Below are 21,350 nucleotides of genomic sequence, written 5' to 3' on the forward strand. Positions count from 1 at the left end.
CATTTCTCATTGGCTGCCCCCAGATGGGGGCATCTGGTGATTACACAGTCACTACAGAAACTAGGGCTGGGACATTCTATGGTCAAACAGTTACCTAGGGAACCAGGGAGAGGACATTCTATAGTCCGGCAGTCATTACCTCCTGACTACCTTGTGACTCTGTACTTTTATACTTCCTGGTTTCAGCAACTCCTGGCCTGTTCGAGTAACTTATGGCCTGTAGCTAAAAGGAGAAGTCTTAGGCCTTAGTTTTCGGGTGAAAGCATTTTGGTCTTATTTTGGTTCCATATTTCAATTACTCCCTTTTTGGTATTCACTTTATTTTAGATCTAATACTGGGATCCCTTCAGAATAGCTCCTAGGCTCTTTAGGGGCATCCATGTCAGCCATTCTGGTGAACTGGGGGCCACCACCTCAGTCATTCTTGGTGAACTTAATTTTTTTTTTTTTTTTTTTTTTTTTTTTTTTTGTCACACCAAATCTTCCAGAGTTATTGTAGTGGTTTGAAAGAGAATGGCCCAAAGGGAGCAGCACTATTAATCGATGTGGTTTTGTTGTATGTGGTGGTATTGTGTTCCCCAAAATATTGTGCACCCTAATAAACTTATCTGGGGTCAGAGACAGAAGAGCCACAATATTAAACATAGAGGATAGGCAGTGGTATCACACGCTTTTAATCCCAGCACTTGTGAGGCAGAGCTAGGCAGAAATCCATGTGTTCAAGGATACAGCCAAGCATGGTGACTCACGCCTTTAATCCCAGGGAGTGATGGTAGAAAGGAAAGATATATAAGGCGTGAGAACCAGGAACAAGAAGTATTTGGCTGGTTAAGCTTTTAGGTTTTGAGCAGCACAGTTCAGCTGAGAGTCATTCGAATATGAGGACACAGAGGCTTCCAGTCTGAGGAAACAAGAACAGCTGAGGATCCGGCGTGGTGAGGTAGCTGTGGCTTGTTCTGGTTCTCTGACCTTCCAGTGTTTACCCCAATACTTGGCTCCGGGTTTGTTTTATTAATAAGTACCGTACCTTTAAGATTCATGCTACAGTTGGAGTAGGCATGGCCTTGTTGAAGAAAGTGTATCACTGTGGAGGCTGGCTTTCAGGTCTCATGTATGCTTACACCACACCCAGTGTTACAGATCACTTCCTGTTGCCTGCAGGATCAAGATGTAAGAACCCTTAACTCCTTTTCCAACACTATGTCTGCCTACATGCTACCTTGCTTCCCATCATGATGATAATGGACTAAACCTCTGAACTGTAAGTGAGCTACCACAATTAAATGTTTTCCTTATGAGAGTTGCCGTGGTCATGGTGACTCTTCACAGCAATAGAAACCCTAACTAAGACAGTATTTTTTTTGCTTGGTTCTAGAATTGGCCATTTCTCCAAGGAAGCTGTTTTTCTTAAATGAAAAAAAAAAAAAAGGTATTTAGAAACAAAGATATGAGTACCAGCTACACAGGCTGTCACTGGGTGTTATTGCTTCTATTCTCTCTCAGGAACACACACACACACACACACACACACACACACACACACACACACACAAACACACGTATGGGAGTCTGTATTTGCGTCTTCTCTACTCTATAAAGCCCGTGAGCTCACAGAAGTGTTGCTATGGTTTGAATGTGAAATATTCCTCACAGGCTCATGTCATAAACACTTGTCCTCCAGCTGGTGGGGAGGCTTTAGAGGGGGTTCTAGAACCTTCGGATGTGGGGCACACTTAGGGATAGTAGGTCACATGGGGGAATCCATTAAGGTTATATCAGCCCCCCATTCCTACCACATCTCTGCTTCCTCTTCTGCTGTGATGTGAACAGTCATATGCTCCTGCCGACATAGTTTGGGCTGCTCGGCCAGCATGGACTGAAGTCTCCTGAAACCAGGAGCTTCGATAGTCCTTGTCCCTCAGCAGTCATTTCTGTCAGGTGCTTGTCACAGTCATGAAAAGAAATGTAAGTTCTTGTCAGCATTCCTTATTTCAGTATCAGGAGATCCTTTCTTTAACCAAAATCAGCTTTTGTTTCCCTCGGTGTATTTATTGAATACTTACTTCTACACCATATAAACAATATCTTATCCAAATCACCCTTAGTCCCCACACCAATGTCCCCCCCAGACAGCCAGGGTAACACCATGATCCTGGCCTTAGCAACTCTAAACATACTCCTCCGTTGTAGTGTTTCCCCATATATTTGGAGAAGTATCACATATTCCTTCTCAGTATACTTCTGAAAAGGAAAGCTTTAGATATATAATAACTATGGGTTTTTTTTTTTTCATACGTATAAAGAAAGACACTCAGGCTCAACAGAGTTAAATGTAATTCAGAATCACACACTTCATTGGCTGTTGATCTCTGGAGTATAAAACTAGCTGAAATTTTGAAAAAGACTGAATTTGAAAAGGCATAAATCCACAACATACTGAGTCCAGAAGCAAAGAACTCAGCTCAACTGTGGTGGGTCATAGAAAACTTCCTGTAGGCGACAACTGAACATTAGGCAGGCCTTCCGAGAACAGAACTAGTCGAACATATAAACGTGAGTGCATGCATGTGAAACTTCAGGAGGTGGGGCACAGCTAGGGTCTGTGTGGATGGAAAATATGCAGCAAACATTTGGAGAGAGAGAGGAGAAAGGAAGGAGAGGAAGGAAGAGAGAGAGACCTATGAATGAATCCATTCATATCATTACAGAAGTTAAATTCTCAGATCCGCAAGTGGCTCGCCACACGTACACAGCTTCTCTGAGGGCCTTAGACATCCTAACCCTGGGCCCCTTGCTTATCATATGCGTGCTTAAGTTAACCACTGGGCTATCTACTCAGGCCTCATCACTCTTAACCCTGAGTTGTTGCTGTTTTTTCTTAACTATTTGAGGTATTTGAGTTGAATTCACCCCTCACACTACAATCGAATGGTCCTGCCACTAAATAGATATAGAGGCCAGAAAGTGGTGGCACTCACACCTTTAATACTAGCATTCTAGAGGCAGAGATCTATCTGGGATCTCTGTGAGTTCAAGGCCACACTGGAAACAGCCAGGCATGGAGGCACAAACCTTTAATCCCAGGAAGTGATGGCAGGAAGCAGCAAAATATATAGGATGTGAGGACCAGCAACTAGAGGCTTTTAAGCTTTTAGGTCTTTTAGCAGTAGTTCAGCTGAACAATTGGGATGCAGACTCAGAAACTTTCAGTCTGAGGATTTGCGGGAACAGAATCAGAGTTGTCGAGGTGAGGTTGGCTGTGGCTTGTTCTGTTTCTCTGATCCTTCAGAATTTATCCCAATAGCTGGCACTGTGTTTTTTGTTTGTTTGTTTGTTTTGTTTTGTTTTTAGTTAATAAGACCTTTTAAGATTCGTGTGACATTAGGTCTCAGCACTTGCCTGACCAGAAGAGGCAACCGATAAATACTTATGGACTAAACTAACTTTGTTCTCGTTCCTTAGCTGTGACCTTTAAACTGTCATTTTCCAGGTTTGAAACCCCGCTGCACCAGGTCCCAAGTGCCAACGATGCCACTCCTGCCCCAGCTGTTTGCACCAAGGGAAGGCACTGTGACTAATAGTTTTTTTGAAAGGCTTTGGGTTCGTCAACAATCCACACAGAGTGAACCAACCAGACTTCTGACTCTGTGGCTTGTTCTTTCAACGCACAACAGCAGTTTTAGCAACAGACAACCTAGCCTGCCGGTGTCATCCACGTGATCCTTAGAGAGGAATCCCAGTCTCCCAAAGAGCAGAACAATTGGGTGACTGTGGCTACAGTTGCCAGATCCACTTTGCATCTCCAGATAAACTCTGGTATCAAGTAAAATAGAAAAAAAAAAGGACAAAAATCATTAGAAATGTGATAATTAAACAAAACACAACCTGAGGTAAAGCCCTCCTAAAACTTTCAATAATGAGCATGCCAAGTTTAATTTAAATGGTCACGCCATTTCTTTGCGCACACACAACTAACCAGGTCAGCGTCCCCATTTTTTACCGAGATAGAATTCTAACAATTCCCTCACCTACACGAATTTTTACAGGGAAAACTGATGGCAGTTACTCTAAAACACGGCCCTCATCTTTAAAATATGTCCATCCGCGTAGCTGGCTCTGACTTTATCCTTTCAGCACTGTAATTCTCCCATATCTGTGGGTTCTGTTGCCCATGATCATCTGAGCGGGCACAATGGGTGTGAACACTGGTGGAAAATTCTGGAAATAAACAATCATAAACTTCAAATTATATGCCACCTTGAGGAGCTAGATAAAAATCTTAGACCATGCTGCTCTCTTCTTGCAGGACACTTGCTATTGTTCTGCGTATCCACTCGGTATTTGCTGCTCATCCTAGTCATCTTGGTTACCAGTTTTGACAGGCATGGTCGCTCAGTAGTGGTGTCCATGTCATGTTACATAATACTACCCCACAACGTATATCACTCAGAGTACTCACTCCATCTTGTCACCTAAGCACCAGCTCACGTCATCATAAGAATGAGAGTAAACAAGCACAGTATAATGCCATATTTTAAGAAAGGGAGAGGAGAGCAACCACCACATCTACAGAACTTGGATGATGTTAATTGCATTGTTGCACATTGTTCTATTTTACCACTACTGATTATTTCAATTGCTTAGTATGCCTACCTTACAAACTAAACTTTTCCACAGGCATGTGTGTGTTGGGATGTACTATAGGTTTATAACCAGATAGATAAGGCCCAGGCCTACCCAGAGTTTGGGCGCCCATCATAGATTTTTGCAACATATCCTCTAGGAATAAGAACAACTGTTGTATAACATAGAGAATAGAAGTCAATATGCAACTCAACTCCCTGCTTTTGATTTCTGCCTTCTTCCCCAACCACGGAACTTGGACTCTAGGCTCTCAATTCACTGACTTACAAAAGACAAAGGTTAGTATCTTCCCTACCGTAAACAGTTGTGTCAATCAAATGGGATACTTTTTTTTTTTTGAGAAAGAGACAGGGTCTTATGTAGCCCAGGCTGGCCCCAGATTCAAGATGCAGCTGCAGAATGACTTTGAACTACTAATCCTCCTGACTCCATGTCTCAAACACTAAGATGATATGTGTGCATCACCATGTCCAATCTATATAGTGCTGGTGATCAGCCTTGTGTACGATAGACAAGCATCCTAACAACTGAACTACATCCCCCACCCCCGGCACAAGATGTCATTTTAAATCTATGAAATGCTAAACACATTCAGTTAATATTGATGCTAGATTATACAAGTATGGTAAACTTTGAGCAAAGGTCTTCTCAAGCTGAAAGAGTTGATGAACATCATGAAAGTTTTACATGAAGATATGACTAATAAATTATCCTTTAAAGTTTGTTCATTGGTTTTCACACTTTACTTTTCAAATGAAACTTCTTCCCCTAGCCCTGTTGGAGCACGTTCTGTTTAGTGGGTAATGAACAAATTATTTGTTCGATGAGCAATTGATGGCTTCTCTGTTCTAGGCAGGACTCTGGTGAAGCCACGTTTTCAGCTCATACTCAGCCTGTGTGATAGGGGAAGCGCATCTTAGGAAGAGCCATGGACCTCTTAAAGTAGAGATGCTCCGAGATGCAGCACCAGCCAGGGTTGTGAAAGGTGACGCTGACATCAGGCCAACTTGACACTGAGATTCCACCTTAGCCAAGGACCCCTTGACGGTTGACTTCCACCAAGGCACAGAGACAGCAGCCTGAGTTTGCCATCTGGGTATAATAAGTGAAGAATTTGAATCATAAAAATTTCTACCTAATTTAAAAGGCACGGTATTGCTTTTCTCAAACTAACTGCCCCTGGCAGTTCTGGTTAATACTTCCGTTCAAAATAAAAACGTTAAAAGCCTTTTAGACTGGCATTTAAAATAATTTGGAAACAATGCTAAGACAATCTCTTTACATCAAACTTCCTGAGAGATATGAGTATGTAGTCGTAACCCCCCCCCCAACACACACACACCATTTCTGCTTATGGGAGGGCAATCTGCTGAGAAACTAGATAGGAGGTAGAAGGAGTCTTCCTGGGGAATGAGCAACAAGACACTGTGTACAGTTTAAACTTCTGAACTCAGGAGGACAACAGAGGACGATGAAGTTGGTCCCAAGAAAACCAGGTCAAAACACACTATGATTTTCAAACTGCTGCTCCACAGTTTTAATAATCTTTGACAATTGTGCCTCTTTATTTCCAGAAAGGTTAAAAAAAGGGGTTGCTTCTTCCCTGTCCCTTTGTCACAGACTCTCAGGGACCTGTCTAGAACCAAGAATAGAAGCCTTAGAACTGACAGGAGGAAGCTTCCTGAGTTCCCTCTACTCCTGTTGATTGACAGGGACTCTGGTTGAAGAAGGAGGAAAAGGAGAAATACAGCCATGATGTGCAGAAAAGCCAGTACCTCTTCTTGGTTAAGGTTGACTCTCTCATGCAATTTTGGAAAAAGAGAAAGCAAACTAAATTTTAGAATTTTTGAAACTTAAAAGCTATGGAAAGAAATGACAAGCAACAAACAAACAAACCTTTAAAAACTGACTATATTAAGGATGGAAAACATATAAGCATAAAAAAGAAACAATTTGGTACAGATAGCATGAAGAGTGGGTAGCAGGAGTATGTAAAGATGCCATATACTCTCAAAGGACCAACGGTCACCACCCCCATCACAACCACACAGAGGCAATAAACAATTTGTTCAGTGGAGGTGGTGGATGCTAATTAGCTACTGGAGATTATTTTATAAGGCATACAAATATTAGAAAGTTCATCATATCTCTCAAACATATGCGATTTTAACTTGTCAGTCACACTTCAACAAAGCTTACGTTCTTACTAGCAAACAATTGCAAATTAAAGTAAAAGGCTGTAGCTCTAGTAATAAATTAGAACAGATTTTCAAATCATGGTGCATTCGCCTTCTGAACCAGGCTTCTATGTCTGTAGATTCAGCCAATTGCAGACCAAAAGTGTTTTGCGGGCAAAAGGGGATTCCATCTAATTGTCTATATAGTTTATATAGATTCCATTTTAGTTTTTTCTTATTGTTACTCCCAAGATGATTCAGTATAACAACTATTTATGGGGCATTTACACAACTATACCTACCCTAGAGCTGATCTTATGTAAATAGAAGCATGTACGTGTTATAAGCATCACCGTGCCCTATCATATAAGATTCTTGGGCAGTTGGATCTGGAGTCCCAGGTAGTCTCTTGGAAGCGATCTCCTATAGACACAAGGACAACTATAATAATTATGGCGGCTATGCGGCAAGATGTAAACTCTAAAACGTTGCTGAAAAGTAAATAAATTATCTGTCTGAAGTCATTTTAAGCAGAAGCATTAAACATCTTGAAGGCAGGGCTGGAGAGAAATAGCTCAGCCATTGAGGGCACTGGCTGCTCCTCCAGAGGATCAGTTCCCAGAATCCACATGGCTGCACACAACTGCCTGTAATTCCAGTCCCAGGGGATCTGATGCTCTCTCTCCTCTAGCCTCTGCTGGCATCAGGCACACATGCGGTACATAGACATGCATCCAAGCAAAATACCCATAAACAATTTTTTTTTTTTAAGTCTTCAAGTGGACTGGGGAAATGGCTCAGTTGGCAAAGTGCTTGTTACACAAGCATGCATACCTGAGTTCGCATCCCCAGCACCCAGGTGAAAAGGCAGATGTGGTGAGTTCCCCAGCCCAAGAGAGTCCCTGGCTTTAGTGACCAGCCAGTCTAACTAGCCAAAGAACTCTAGGTTCACTGAGAGACCTTGTCCTCCCAAAAACTAGGGTGGGGAGTGCTAGAGGGAGACACTCCGTGCTTCTGGTCTCCACATGGGCCCCCATTAGGGTGCACACACACATGCACACAAACACACAAATAAAACAAAAAGGAATGGACTGCAGCAAAATGTCAAAAGGAGTTGAGCAGGGCATTTTCTCCTTTGTGTCCTTTTTAAATATTTCATGATGAATGTCTTTTATGATTAAAACAAAATTCTGATTATAAAACAGAAGACTCTGGTGTTGCCAGATAGGTCAGTAGAATATACAGACTGGGCTCCAGACAGGTGTGATTAAATGCAAACATATATACATATACATTATATACATATACACAAACACATACACACACACACATACACATACACATACACATATACATATACATATGGTCTTCTGCATTTATGATACCCGAAATTAGCAGTCCATGCAAATTCTTCCGAGTGTTCTAACTCAAAGAGATCCCTCTCTTCCAAAACCCACAACATGCTCATCTGCATAGCACTAGCTTGTCCTTGTCCCCTGTCACATACAGTTCTGTGGTCACCTCTGGCCACCCTAGTGCAAGTGTGCTTTGGTCGGTTGGGGAGGTGTTCCAGTCTTCCTCTTGGCCAACTTGTTTCTTTTCATGCGAATTTCATAAGGCTTTGCACGAGCCTCGCTCTCTTTATTCTTCCTCCTTGGTTTTATTAAAAACAAAAGCAAAAGCTGACTGTGTTTGCACATTCATTGAAAACCCTAGGAGTTCTTTAGAGATTAATATTGATTTTCAAGATTTATTTCCTAGACAAATACCTCTAAAAAGCAAATCATAACTGGTCTATGAAGCCATATGTTCTGGTTTTAATTTCCCCCATCCAGCAACATGCAGACTAAAACAACACACACACACACACACACACACAAAATTGCTTTACTCAAATAATAAAAGTTATTGTTATGAACTTCCCTTCGTATATAAACCCATTTATTACCTGGGGAATACTTTATGACAAGTGAGATTTAAAGATAGGAAACAAAAGAGGGTGGAATTTGAAACTCTCCTTTTGTATTGTTCTCCAATCAGCAAGAACTTCCTGAACTGGGCTTCAGAAGCCAGTCAGTCATAGAAAGCACATTTTCATGCTACCTGCCTCAGCCAGCTCCCTGGGGAAACATGGTTCTTATTTAATGACATCTAAAGTGATACACGCTCTTGGGTAAGTAGAGCAAAAAACCACAACGTCTTCTCCAGATGAAATTACTGGAGAATGGGGCTCGGTGATTAATCAAAGTTGATTTGGGGCCAAACAACGAAGGTTCTGATCGCTAACAGGCCAGAAAGAGTTGCTGGGCCAAGCAGGGCAGATGGAGACCTCTGTGTGTGAAAGGTAGTCAGTCCTTCCCACAGTGGCTCCTGCTACCAACACTGGCACAGGTCTGCCTCTAAAAAGTGCCAACAGGTTGAAATCACCAATCCCTCACCATCTGATTTCATGTACAAGTTCGGAGCTGGAAGTGATGTCTACGTGAATATTCAGATTGGTTTAAAGGAAGAATCAAGAACATTTCAAAAATATCAAGGTGCTGAAGGTAATACTTGACGTTATTAAATCCAGAACTATACAACTGGATGCACACACAGGTGCAAGCTGCTACCACACTTATTTCCCATCATACCCTTTCTTAGTTTAGAAGCAACTTGCAAATGTAAACTCAAAGCATGTCCAAGAGACTGCTTTTATAACATTAAATCTCCTGGATGTCCCCCCAACCCCAACCTTTCAGTTTCCAAGTGTGAACACAGAATGGTGCTCGGCTCTTGGCAGGAAGATTATGCATATTCAGATTATCCTGGTTCCTTTATGGTATCTTGGAGTTGGCCTACTGCAAATAATTTCTCCTCTGACACTCTCTTAAGCCCTTTTCCTACTATCAATACACCTTTCTGTAAGAGGTGAAGCGCAGTAGGGTAGTGTTTTCTGGATAACTCTGTTCAGTCTACACCCAGCATCCAGGATCACCAGGAACCAAGAGAGCCGGCACATCTGGATCTCGAGTCTTCAGGGCTCCCGTCTCAGCCCCATTAGGAGCAGGCCAAAGGTAGACATGACAGTGGAAGCCTCACTGGGGGTCATTGTTAGTTATTTAGCTGCATTGTGTTCTTACCCTGCAAGGAAGTGTCACGAAACACGACAGAATCAGCTTCTAAGAGTTTCTTAGAGTTAAAGGGACAAAGAGTGCTCAGGCCTGTGGGAGAGACACGTGTGTGGAGAAGAAGGAGGACTGGGAACATGGCGCTCCTCTTTAAAACCGGCTGGGGGCGTGGCCAGGTCACATCACTACTCCACGCGTGTGCGTAGATCACATGGTCACGTTGCGCGCTTACGTGGCCATGTAACGTCACGGATCCTGGTTACTCAAGACGCCTTGACCCGGAACTTGCTAGGCGGAGGTGTCCGGGTCCACTGGGTATCCTGGTTACGAGAGATGCCCTGACCCGGAAATGCCTATCCTGACCTGGAAATGGCTAGGCGGAAGTGTCTGCCCGGTATATGCGGCCGTGGGGGCGTGTTGTGAACCCTTCAGTAGTACTTCCAGGTCAAAGCTGGAACCCACTACAAAAGTCCAACTTGGCAAACCATTGAGTTGACTGAACTGACTTACAGGGAGAACATGGGCGAGCTTATGCTAAGGAGCATGAGTTACTTCCAGGAGCTCAGGTGACCTCCAAAGAAGCCACGCCATTGAAAAGTGTCATGCCAACTCACAGCTCCATAAATAAAGTGTCTCATCCCCAATGAGACACTTAGCCTATGCCATACTCCTACCCTCTCCTGAGACCAAGAGCTTAGACCCTACAAAGGTTAAGGGCCTAAGCTTTAGGCAGAATTACATTCAGCTGGAGGGAGGTGTAGGAAGAAGGACTTATGACCCTCCCTCCCCACCCCTCTCTGGATAATAGAGCACCAGCAGGCCTGAACAGGTTCTCTTGTGGGCTGTCCCAGCTGCTCGGGCGACAGTGGCAATGGCTGTTATGCTCAGAGCACAGCAGTCCAGAACAGGAAGTCATCCCGGACTTCAGTGTTTGGTAGCAGCAGTAAAAATCCAACTTAAAGCTCTCTCAGCGTAGAGATTCTTAGGCTTGTCCAGTAGCTGGCCTCTTCCTCTTGAACCATGTCCTCCTCCTTCTCAGACAGACAGACAGACAAAAATCCTCTGCGTGTGGCTCCCCGTCCCCCGACCCCAGGCAGCAGTATTTCTCCAAATGCTGTATCTGCAGGGCACAATTGCCACTCTGATCTAAGTGAGTCTCCACCATGTTTTAGTTTTCTTCAAGGAGTTTCAAGGATGAATCCTGACTTAGGACTTGGAGAATCTGGTTTCTAGTATTGCCAAAGGAAACCACTTAGCCTTGTTTCATTTCCAAATAGGGAATAAAGGGCTCCTAAGAGTGCATCAGCAATGATGTCTCTAAAGTATTTGAAAGTGCATACAAGTATATGGAATTATGTAAACAAAAATATAAATACAGACAGGCAAATTCAAAGAACTCCAAAACTATTCATTGACTCATAATATGGAGTAAATCTCATGCCCAAACTTACCTGCAAGTGGTCAAATCAGTCATATTCAAATTGAAAGTTCCTTTTAGTGCTACTCAAATCATTAAGTGTATTGCCCTAGAAAGATAAACACTGTAATGGGTCTTTGAAGTAGGAACTGGTTTTGCTGGCTTTCTCCCCATCCTGTCCCCTTCAAAGTCATCAAAGCAACTTTCTAAAAGTGTGAATGTCTTACAAGTAGCTTCTAATGGACTCGCCCTTGCTCTGTTCCTCACTAATCAGAGGTAACCTGGCTTTTACATTGCTAATTATGCCTCTTTCAAAGGGCACTAAGGCTAATATTGGTTTTAAATGGTCCTAATGCATCCCTGTGAGGGACCAGGCTGCTCTGAGCAGCTCACATCCTGGTGGTAGGGCAGTCCGCAGGACACTATGTCCCAAGGGCATCTGGCCAGCAGATTGGGGGGTTTTCCCAGGGTCATTTCTCTTTCTTTTCTCCAACCGCTTGCACACTCTTCCCTAAACAGTAGATTCTCGTGCGTTTGGTCTCCTCGAGAAGAATCCAAGGTTTTTTTAAAAGGCTCATCACTACCTAAAAGAGCAATTTTTTTAATTTAGTAAATTTTAAGAACAATTAAATCTTGGGGACATTGTTAAAAATGGAACCCCCTAGGCTACCCACTCCAGATATTTTAATTCCAGTCATTGGGTGAAGGATGGGATCACTCCTTTTAAATGACCAAGTTGAGAGGTTCTTACCATGCAGTGGCAAGCATGGACAGCACAGTGTTCATCCTCGACCCAGCCACCTCCCCAGGCTCATCACCCCGTTAAGTCCCAGCCTGTGTCTTTAAAGTGTTTCTCCTTTTTTGGCCACTCAGCAACTGTAGACTTTTAAGGTCTTCCCAGACACCTACTCTGAAGTCTGCTCTAAGCTCCCATTTGGAATTCTCTCCCTAAAGTTTCCGGGCTATCCTAATGCATATGCCATTTGCCTTTGTGAGGTAACTGTTGCATTACCGTCACTGTTCAGCCTATCAGTGAGCATTAACTGTTGAATACCCAAAGGTGAGAATCGTATCTGATTTACCATTTAACCTGGAAAAGTTTGAGACTATAGTAGCTGCTAAAAGGTTGTGTGTAAACATAAAGACATTTAACTTAGATCTGGTACGTGTATTTAAGTGAGTGAGTGGGTAGGTGGGTCGGTTAGTTAGTTAGTTAGCTAGTTAGTTAGTAAGCATCTCTCCACTGAGGCATCTTTCCTCTGAACACTGAGGTAGAGCCCACCTCTGATGTGACTGTAACATAAAGTCCATTCGAACAGACATACACATGGCCATGCTACACCCCCAAAGGACTGTTTACCTTATTCATTCAACTTTGGCTCCAGAATCTTGACATACTAGATAAGATATAAATACTTCATTATAAAACATTTATGATTATTTTTATTGAGGATATTTATAAAGATACTAAAACATTTGCTTAAAAGAGCGCCACCACCGCCCAGCATAAGAATCAATAATAGTGCATATTAACAGCCTGGTAGGGCACTGGGTACTATCACGTGATAAAACTGTAACGCAGGGCAGCTGCTTTGGAGTACAAGTCAGATAGCTTCCATTACAATGGGAAGTCTATTAAATTCAATTTCACTGTTTCATAATACGTCCTAGGGATATCCAGACATAAGTAAACAGCGAACACATAAAATATTCATAACAGCACTGAATGTAATAGCAAAAGTTGCCTCAATAAAGAGATGAGTAAGTACATATTTATATAGCCAAGCCATAGGATAATAGGCAGATACAGATAATGTATACTATATAGATAATATGCAGATAAGATATACTACAGGTACTGCTATGAAAAGAGTTTTAATATATATAACTCAGCTTAGAAGTTATAGGGCTTACATTGTAATTGCTTTCCAAAGTTGGAAGTTGGTAATGCCTTTATTTCCACACTTCCTGTCTCCGTCAACAACTAAGGGTTTCAGGACAGGTGGGTGGTATGGCACAGTGGGCTTGAAGCTGCCTCTGCAGATGGTATGTAGAGTTAGTGGTGCCAACGGCAAACTTTTCCATGAAAGATTGACGTGTACATTTGCAGAGCTTCCTGAAGATGGGGTCTCTGTCTGGCCTGGTAGACTCGTTTTCTTCCTGTTTGCACAGTTTCTTTGCCTGTTTGTGTCATGTTCGCATGCTCTACTTCCTCTTTGTGATCATTCCCCACTTCTGAGGACTGACAATAAACTGCAGAGTCCTGACTGTTTGCTTGGGCATCCCCATGACTCTGCTTATTAGCCAGCAATGGCTGCCTAGGACCTCACTTCTTTGTCTCTCATGGGAGTAGAAGGTGCTGGTCTGAATGCTGTGTTCTCTGCCCATGGGAAGAAGAGATGTTGAACTCTTTTCCTGGAAAGAGCCCCACGACTGGAGGGTCCAGTTAAAGTGCATTTTGTTTTTCCCTTGCTTCTATGTTCAGAAAGGAGGGGAAGCCACATGTTACCTGTGTTAGTGAGGCCTGAGGCTTAAGCACTTTGTGAAGCCCTTGGGAAGACAAATAGAAAGTTACACATCAAACATCCTAGAATCCTGGGTAGTGATATGCAAACACAGGGCCCTTGGACATACGCCTCCCTAGCTCCTTGCTGAGCTCTCTCTGCCCAGTATATAATATCAGTAAGAGCATGAGGATGGCCCCATCGTCTCATGGTCACCCACATGGTGGAGAGAGCAAATAGATTCCCTTGCTTGTCCTCATCTCCATACATATGTGGTGGCAAACGCACATCCATCCACCCATGCACACACACACACATATAAATAAGCAAATTTTAAAAATCCTTAATAGCAGGCTTCTTTTAAAAGATTAAATGGAAAGAACTAGACAAATTGAAGTTTCTTATATAAGTATTCTGATAAAATACATCAAAATGGGAATTTTAAATTACTAATTGACATCATCTTGTCTTGGCTTATCTTGCCAGCCAAAGACACACTTCTCAGCATCTTCTCACAGCATCTGCCCACTGATCGTTCTATCCCAAACTCCAGCCATCAATCAATGGCACCACGGGTATCTTTGTCACCGTGTGGAGCAAGAGCTCCAATGTGGCTGACGCTCTGTCAGACGCTGCACAGATCCTCCTTGGGAGATAGAGGAGTTCCTACAAAGGCTTGGGGGCCTGGGGGATGGTCTTGGGAATTATGGCCACACTGAGCAGTGTCCGTCTTTCTGCTCCTCTGCCCTCTCTGCCACATGCAAATAACCTCAGAAGGAAATCTTTAAACAATGTTCCCCCACTAAAGTGAGACTGTCACCACAGATAGTCTAGTTCATGCCAAAGGAAATTCTCTCTGTCCTCTACTGTGACTTGATGTCAGCTTCCCCAGAAGTTCCAGGTTTTCACCTTGAAACCGAGAAGGAGGGAGAGGGAAGAATGGGTGGGGGGGAGAAATAGGGAAGGACAAAAAATAAGGAAAGAAAAGTACTTACTAATTCCTTCTTCTCTCACCAGAGCATGTTCAACAGCGATGCTCACTGGCCAGCCAGTCAAGCCCATCAGTGAGCCCCAAGTTCAGCCAGAGCCCTGTCTCAAAAAATAAGACAGAGTCCTGGAGGAAGACACCTGATGTCAACCTCTGGGCTTCACATGTGACCTCACACATGTTCTTGTACACCTGCGTGCCACATGGACACACCCACACTAATGCACACCACACACACACACACACACACACACACACAAATAAAATTTAAAAAAAAATAAACTTTTTTTTTTTTTTACAAGTCTCAGTCTATAACAAAAAAACAGGCACCAAAATAGTAACAACCCAAGCAAACAGAATCCTAGTGTTCTTCCTGTAGTCATGGAGATTCTCATGTCAGTCACATGGCTTAGACCATGTTTGTTTTCATGCTAAGTAGGTATAATTTTCCTATGCAGCTGATGTCTATTTCTTCATCAAGAGTATATTGAAATGCCAAAACTATAGCTATTTGGATTCATTGAAGTGTTGTGAAAAGTATAATGAGTAAATCTTGATACATATGTGTTCAAAATTGGTGTTGTTTCTTGCTGGTCATATCCCTCAAGAATAAAACCAAAGTAGATTTTCATTTGATGCATATCACTGAGCCTGGAAGAGGGCTTAGTTTCCGCCACATGTAACAACAACAACAACAACAACAACAAATGATCAGAAATGAGGACATACCAAAAAATAGAATGGATCTTCTTCCTTCCCATTAGTAGAAATCTCATTTAGAATGTCCTTTGTAGGGGTACCCATTTGATCATGGAAAGTGTCACTCAGCTTGCATTTGGATGGCAAGGAGGCACTGGGGGCAGGGAAGAAATCTGAGGTATTGTCTGAGGTCTGTCCCTTGTCACTGTGACCACATGTCTTTACTTCTCCTCCTTCCTTTCCCTAAGGAGCAGGTTGGCAAAGGCTGCCTTGACAGGTTCCCAACATTGAAGCTCCTGGGCTTGGAAAAGAAGCATTCTAAAGAGGAAGCTGGGTTCACTTACATATCTAAAATGGAGTATTACCATTCATTTTCTCCCTGGGAAATTGGTATCAGGTGATGGGTACAGAAAGTTTGTAGGGTGATTCTGGGTTGGACAAACAAATTCCCATGGATCTCTTTAACTTGTGATTACATTAAGTAAGCAACTCCCTTTATACTTTTATTCAAAAATAACAAGCTCTGTTTGGAAGGCTGGTATCCACTATTTATTACGCTCTCCAACCTAAACATGAAAACATTTGTACTTCTGTTATGACTTCACCTGGTGGCTTTCATTTTCCCCAACATAAAGACGGGGTGAAGCAGAGTAATAGAAAAATAGAAAACATCTTTGTCGGAAAATGAGCTCGCAGCTGTGTAACTGGAGCACACAACCATAAATCAGAATGTCAAATCCAAAACACATGACTTCGTGCGAGTTCTCCATGTGCGCTCTAATGTGACTACAGCCTGGTTGCTATTATGATTTAAAACAAAGTCTTTCATGCTAGAAACAAAATGCGGAATGTGAGCTGCCTGGGGGAGAGAGCTGTGAGCTAGCTAGCTAGCGACAGAGGCCTTGCCGTCATTGAGGTGGGCTACAGTATTTCAAGCATGGCTTTGTCAGGTGTGAGGGAACAAGAGGATACAAGAGGGAGCTTGGCAGAGGTCTTCACATGAGGGACGAATTAGCTGGCGCTGTTCGGTGCAGCTTGACAATCCGAAAGGAACTGCGTTCTCCCGTTCCCTGCCCAAGCAGAATCCTGAAGCCAAACACAAAGATTTCAGAAGTCTCTCTTTCCTGCCCATCACATAAACAAATGGCCCAGCTGTTACTGCTAAGATCCCAGTTTTAAACTTGGACTTTCTTGTATAAACTTCAATGTAATGGTATTTAAAGTGTCATAGGCAATAAGCATCTAATCCTGCTCCATAAACCGTAGGCTCATTGCATGAACTCCGGGCGCTGTTAGAGACAGCTGTGCTTCTTTTGTAACTCAAGTCATTTCCAAACTGGGCAGCTCTCCAGGTGTGTTTTCAGACAAACAACGTACGTTAGAAAAAAGTGATGTCCTGAGTCTCTCAGCAGCAGGCTAGACACGGGAGAGTCAAAACTGAGGGTTTACATGAGAACACTCAGGGGTCCTGACCTCCCTGAGAGGCCAGGAATCAAGGGAAGGGTGTCCACAAGCCGCTTTCCTGTCCTTTGCTTGGAGAATGGGAGGCCGGATACCTTTCCCAGCACTCTCACTTCATTGACTGTTGAGCCAAAGCCATCTGCAAGTACCAGGATGGAAGATGACAATTTTTGGGGAGGGGGGAGTGTCTCAAAACAGAGCCATCACCTTCAAAAGAGATAGAATCCTTCCCATGCACAATGAAATCTAAAAGGATGGGGGCCTCGTGGTCTCTACTCCAGTGATAGCATGGGAGGAAGCCCTCACCAGACCAGAAGGAATTGCAAACAGCTTTCTTCCAGCTCACTGTCTCTACATAGACCTATAATAGGTTATTATGAACAATCAATTGGTAATAATTACTTTGCTTCCCAGTCATCACTAAGCATTGAGTAACTCCTCTTCAGGTGTGTAAAAGCTCCAAGGAGGCAGGCTGGACAGGGAACTTTTCTATATTCACTCCACATTGATTATTCTACAACCAGCAGGTACACCTGAGTACAAGCCCAGGCCAAGACGCTGCAGCTTGTAGTCTCCTGGGTTCAATGACATTGGTTGATTCAAGGAGGCCAAGCAAAGGTTTGCCTCCTGGAAGTCCATTCCAGGGCAAAGAGCTTCTCACTGCTCTGATTTCACTTGAGTTGCTTTGCATCTGCAAGTGTCTTGCTTACCCACTTCGGCTCTGCACTGTTATGACATATTGTGTGCTCTCTTTCAGGCTAAGTATATTTCGTGTCTGCCTCACCATCAACAATGAAAAAAAAAAAAAAAAGAAATGCAGGGGATCCGGGAGGACTCTCTGGAGTCCTTCTAGGGTGGGTAGAATTTCAACATAGACAAGCCAGGTCTGAAATGAACCAACAGGTCTTGAGGTTCCAGAATGCCACTCAAGCTCACAGGTAGAAGGTGTCTCAGGCTTGCTTCAGGCAGGCCCAGGTGGACAGCTGGGCAGCCTACACCTATCCCCAAACACTTAGAAAAATCTGGGTCTCTGCATGAACCCATCCATACCTGTCACACTACCCCAAGTTCAATTCTACATACATGGCCCGTTCATTTGTATGGTATAGCCTGGGCTATAAGGACTTGCCTCCCCCAGGGCCTTGCCTCCCTTGGGGGTTTAGGCAGTGTCTCTGCTGCTCCCCTCTGAGAGTCAAATCTTCAGACCTGTCATCTCCACAGAATACTTTACCTCAGGTGGAGGGGAGCCATGGTCCACTTATTTTCAGTCCATAGAGCGCAACCCCTCAGGCGTTGTTCAGTTTGAAGGGAAGAGCTCAACAGCTTTGCATAGATTAAAGAGGAAAGCCAAGAGTCTAGAAATAACTAATCTCCCAGCGTCACTTCAAACAAGTGCAGCATACCAGGTATGTGTTATTTGTCAATCAATTAGACCTTGAGCCAGCTAATCTGGCGGGTCCCTTTTCTTCCCTCTGAAGGCCTACGAACATGTCACCCAACCACAGATGCAGTGTTCAAGGTCTGCTTTACAAGGCCATTCACCCAGCACTACAGGTAGCCTTTCAAATCCACGAATAACCAACCCCCCCCCCAATGCTGTTTAATGTTCTTGAAAGCGTTCAGAGAAGGACATGCCCCTCACAGTGGGGGGGGGGGTAGTAGTAGGTTTTTTATTTTTTTAGCTTAAAGCTGGAGGGTGAAATTATTGAAGCCATCTTCTGCTCTGCTTTAATTTTCACCAGCTCTTGGCTAGTTTACTTTAACAAGTAATGTTTGATTGAATTCAGGCCTGCTTTTGTTTACAAAGTGAACGAGAGCCAGCAAGTCGTGGCCTGTCTAATTTGCACATCCACTGGCTTGGTCCCTCCCCTTTAAACAAAAATCTGGAGTTTGGGATTTATCGTTGATTCGGTTAGCTCAAATGATGTTAATGGTTAAAATGTACCTCCCATCCCATCCTTGAGATTTCAGCAACATCACCCAAGCAATTTTACTGTACAAGGCTGAGCTGGCCTCCCACCCACACGCCCTCCCCACCCCCCCAAAAAAGAAGAAAAGACAAAAGAAAAAAAACACATCTTACCTCCCAACTCACCAAGATTTCAGATGCCAACAAGAGAGCTGAAGATAAAAATCCACAGGTGGGAAAAGACAAACACAGGACTCTATAAATTAGCCATTGTAGGAACTAAGCCAGTTCATCTGGAAGAACAATAGCAGGTCAGTACATCAGCACGACAGAGGGGTAGTTGTACTCGTAGAGAGCAGCTGGGTCCCTCTGTCTTGAGCAGCCACAGTCCTATGACAACTGGACAAACTAGAAGTTCTCAAACCTTCCTGGAGGCCTAGCCCCAAAGTTCCCTTCCTTAGAAAGCCTGCCTGAGAAGGGCAAGGTCAAATCTGTATAAACACAAAGTCCCCACTAGTGGCTCTGGAGACCCACGTGTCAGCAGTAATCTACTCTTCAATCCTGTTTAATGTTGTCTTATCTGGTCCCTCACATCTTTCTTGCTTAAACTCTCTACCCCAACGCTTGTGGTCTGTTGTCCTAGGCTATGAAGCCTGTACACAGTTCCTTATGTGTGCGGGGGTGATGACTTTGTCCCCTTAATACTTGTGTGCAATGTCCTCGTGCATCCTGCTGTTGGTATGTGTTCCACATGATCCTTAGAGCCTGCCAAAGCCACTGGACTCTCACAGACCATGGCATTCCATCTCCACTCACTTTCCATTCTCCTAGCAGCAAGACCAGGCTCATCCCCAGCCTCCTCCACTCCCATGCAGATAATCTGCTCTCTCTTTGATCTAGCCTGTCCCTGCAGGTCGCTTACTTCATTGCAACCTCTTTTGAAATGAGAAGAGAATGACTCCGATCCTGTGGTATTAGGGGGTTGACTATTAGCTTCATCCCCTTCAGAGGAAACTCTGCACATCCTATTATCCCTGGTTCTTCAAAGCCCAGCCTAGCAGGTGGCGTGTGACAGATATTTAAATATTTGTTCAACATATAGATGAACATCCAAGTCAACTTGGCTTTTAGAGACTACTTTAATAGCCTATGACTTTTCAGAACACGTGTTAACCATATCTAATCCCCAAACCCCATAGATGGGAAGTCACCCGTGTTATGCTGGAACCCAGGAAGCTGAGGTCCTGAAGAGTTTCAATTTTTCCAAGGTCAATGGAGTTGGCCAATTTCAGGTGAGCCAGGAGTCAAGGCTGGTTGACTTGTTATGGTTTGTGTTTACTTTTATTACTCGTAAATAAAATAATGCAGCCTATGTCATAGGGAAGAATATCTACAGGGAGGATACCTACAAAATGCCTTCTGAAAGAGCCCAAGCATTTAATATGCATCAGCTAGTGTTGTTCTTAAATAATATTCTCTCTCCAAGTCTTCTTCCAATGGCTTCCAAGTCGGTCTGCCCCATCCCCACCCCCACCCCTGCCCTAGTCTGACTCAGTTTTGCCAATACAACTGGATTTCCTATTGTGAACTTTGCAATGTAATTCCTGCACTAACTACTCAGCCAGGTCAAATCCCACAGGTCCTGAGTGCAGTCCTCCACGAGGCTGCCCTCCCTTTGGACACCAGCCATGAACTCTGAGATTATCAGGCCACCTGCATTTCTGATTAATCAGCTACCAATCCCGGGCTTCCCACATCTCCTCCAGGACTAGCAATTCAACTGAACAACCTGTAGCACTCAGGAAACACTACACTTAGAGTTTTAGCTATGCAGAAAAGCTGTGAGTCAGGATCCACAACACAGGGACATAGCAGTTCTGGGAGATCCCCAAACGCAGGACATCCATGTCCTCAGGATCCTCTCCTTCCACATTCCAGCCAGGAAACTCATCTGAGGTATAGTGGTCCGGAATTTTAACCGGGTTTTATCATATAGGCACAATTGGGTGAGTTATTAGCCACGTAAATAACTGAATTCTAGGACCCAAACAGTCTCCTCAGGTCAGACTAGCAGCACACGGATGCAGCCTTAATGACTGAATTGCATGGTTCCAAAGCAACCAGCCCTTAATCTGAATCATCACCTGTGGGAGCCTGTTCTCGGGTTCCTCGTGGCTTTACCCAGCAGGTCTGAATAGAGGGTGATCAGGACCACGGGCTTGAGTGCAGGTGTCTGAGATGGTCTGCACTTGGCTGTGCTGGGGGAGGAGGTCTTTTGCTCCACCCCTTGGCGTCTCTATAAAAACCCTGGTGCAGAGACAGTCAGGGCCCATTGGAATAGTTTCCAGGCCCTCTCGAGGCTATTCTTTATTTTTATCTGTTTATCTCCGCAAGATTCTCTGCTATAAAACCTTCTATCTAATATTTCCTGCTGCTCGCAC

At 43.7% G+C, this 21,350-nt stretch overlaps 1 long non-coding RNA gene across 1 annotated transcript; it reads left to right on the forward strand.

The window, feature by feature from the left end:
* Nucleotides 1-1,760: 1,760 nt before the first annotated feature.
* On the forward strand, nucleotides 1,761-5,872 carry LOC119088589. Its single transcript, XR_005092256.1, has 2 exons — nucleotides 1,761-1,965; nucleotides 5,497-5,872. It is a non-coding gene; the product is annotated as an uncharacterized LOC119088589 (long non-coding RNA).
* The last annotated feature ends 15,478 nt before the right edge of the window (nucleotides 5,873-21,350 follow it).

The sequence above is a fragment of the Peromyscus leucopus genome, chromosome 9 (assembly GCF_004664715.2).
Source record: "Peromyscus leucopus breed LL Stock chromosome 9, UCI_PerLeu_2.1, whole genome shotgun sequence".
In the NCBI taxonomy this organism is placed as follows: Eukaryota; Metazoa; Chordata; class Mammalia; order Rodentia; family Cricetidae; genus Peromyscus; species Peromyscus leucopus.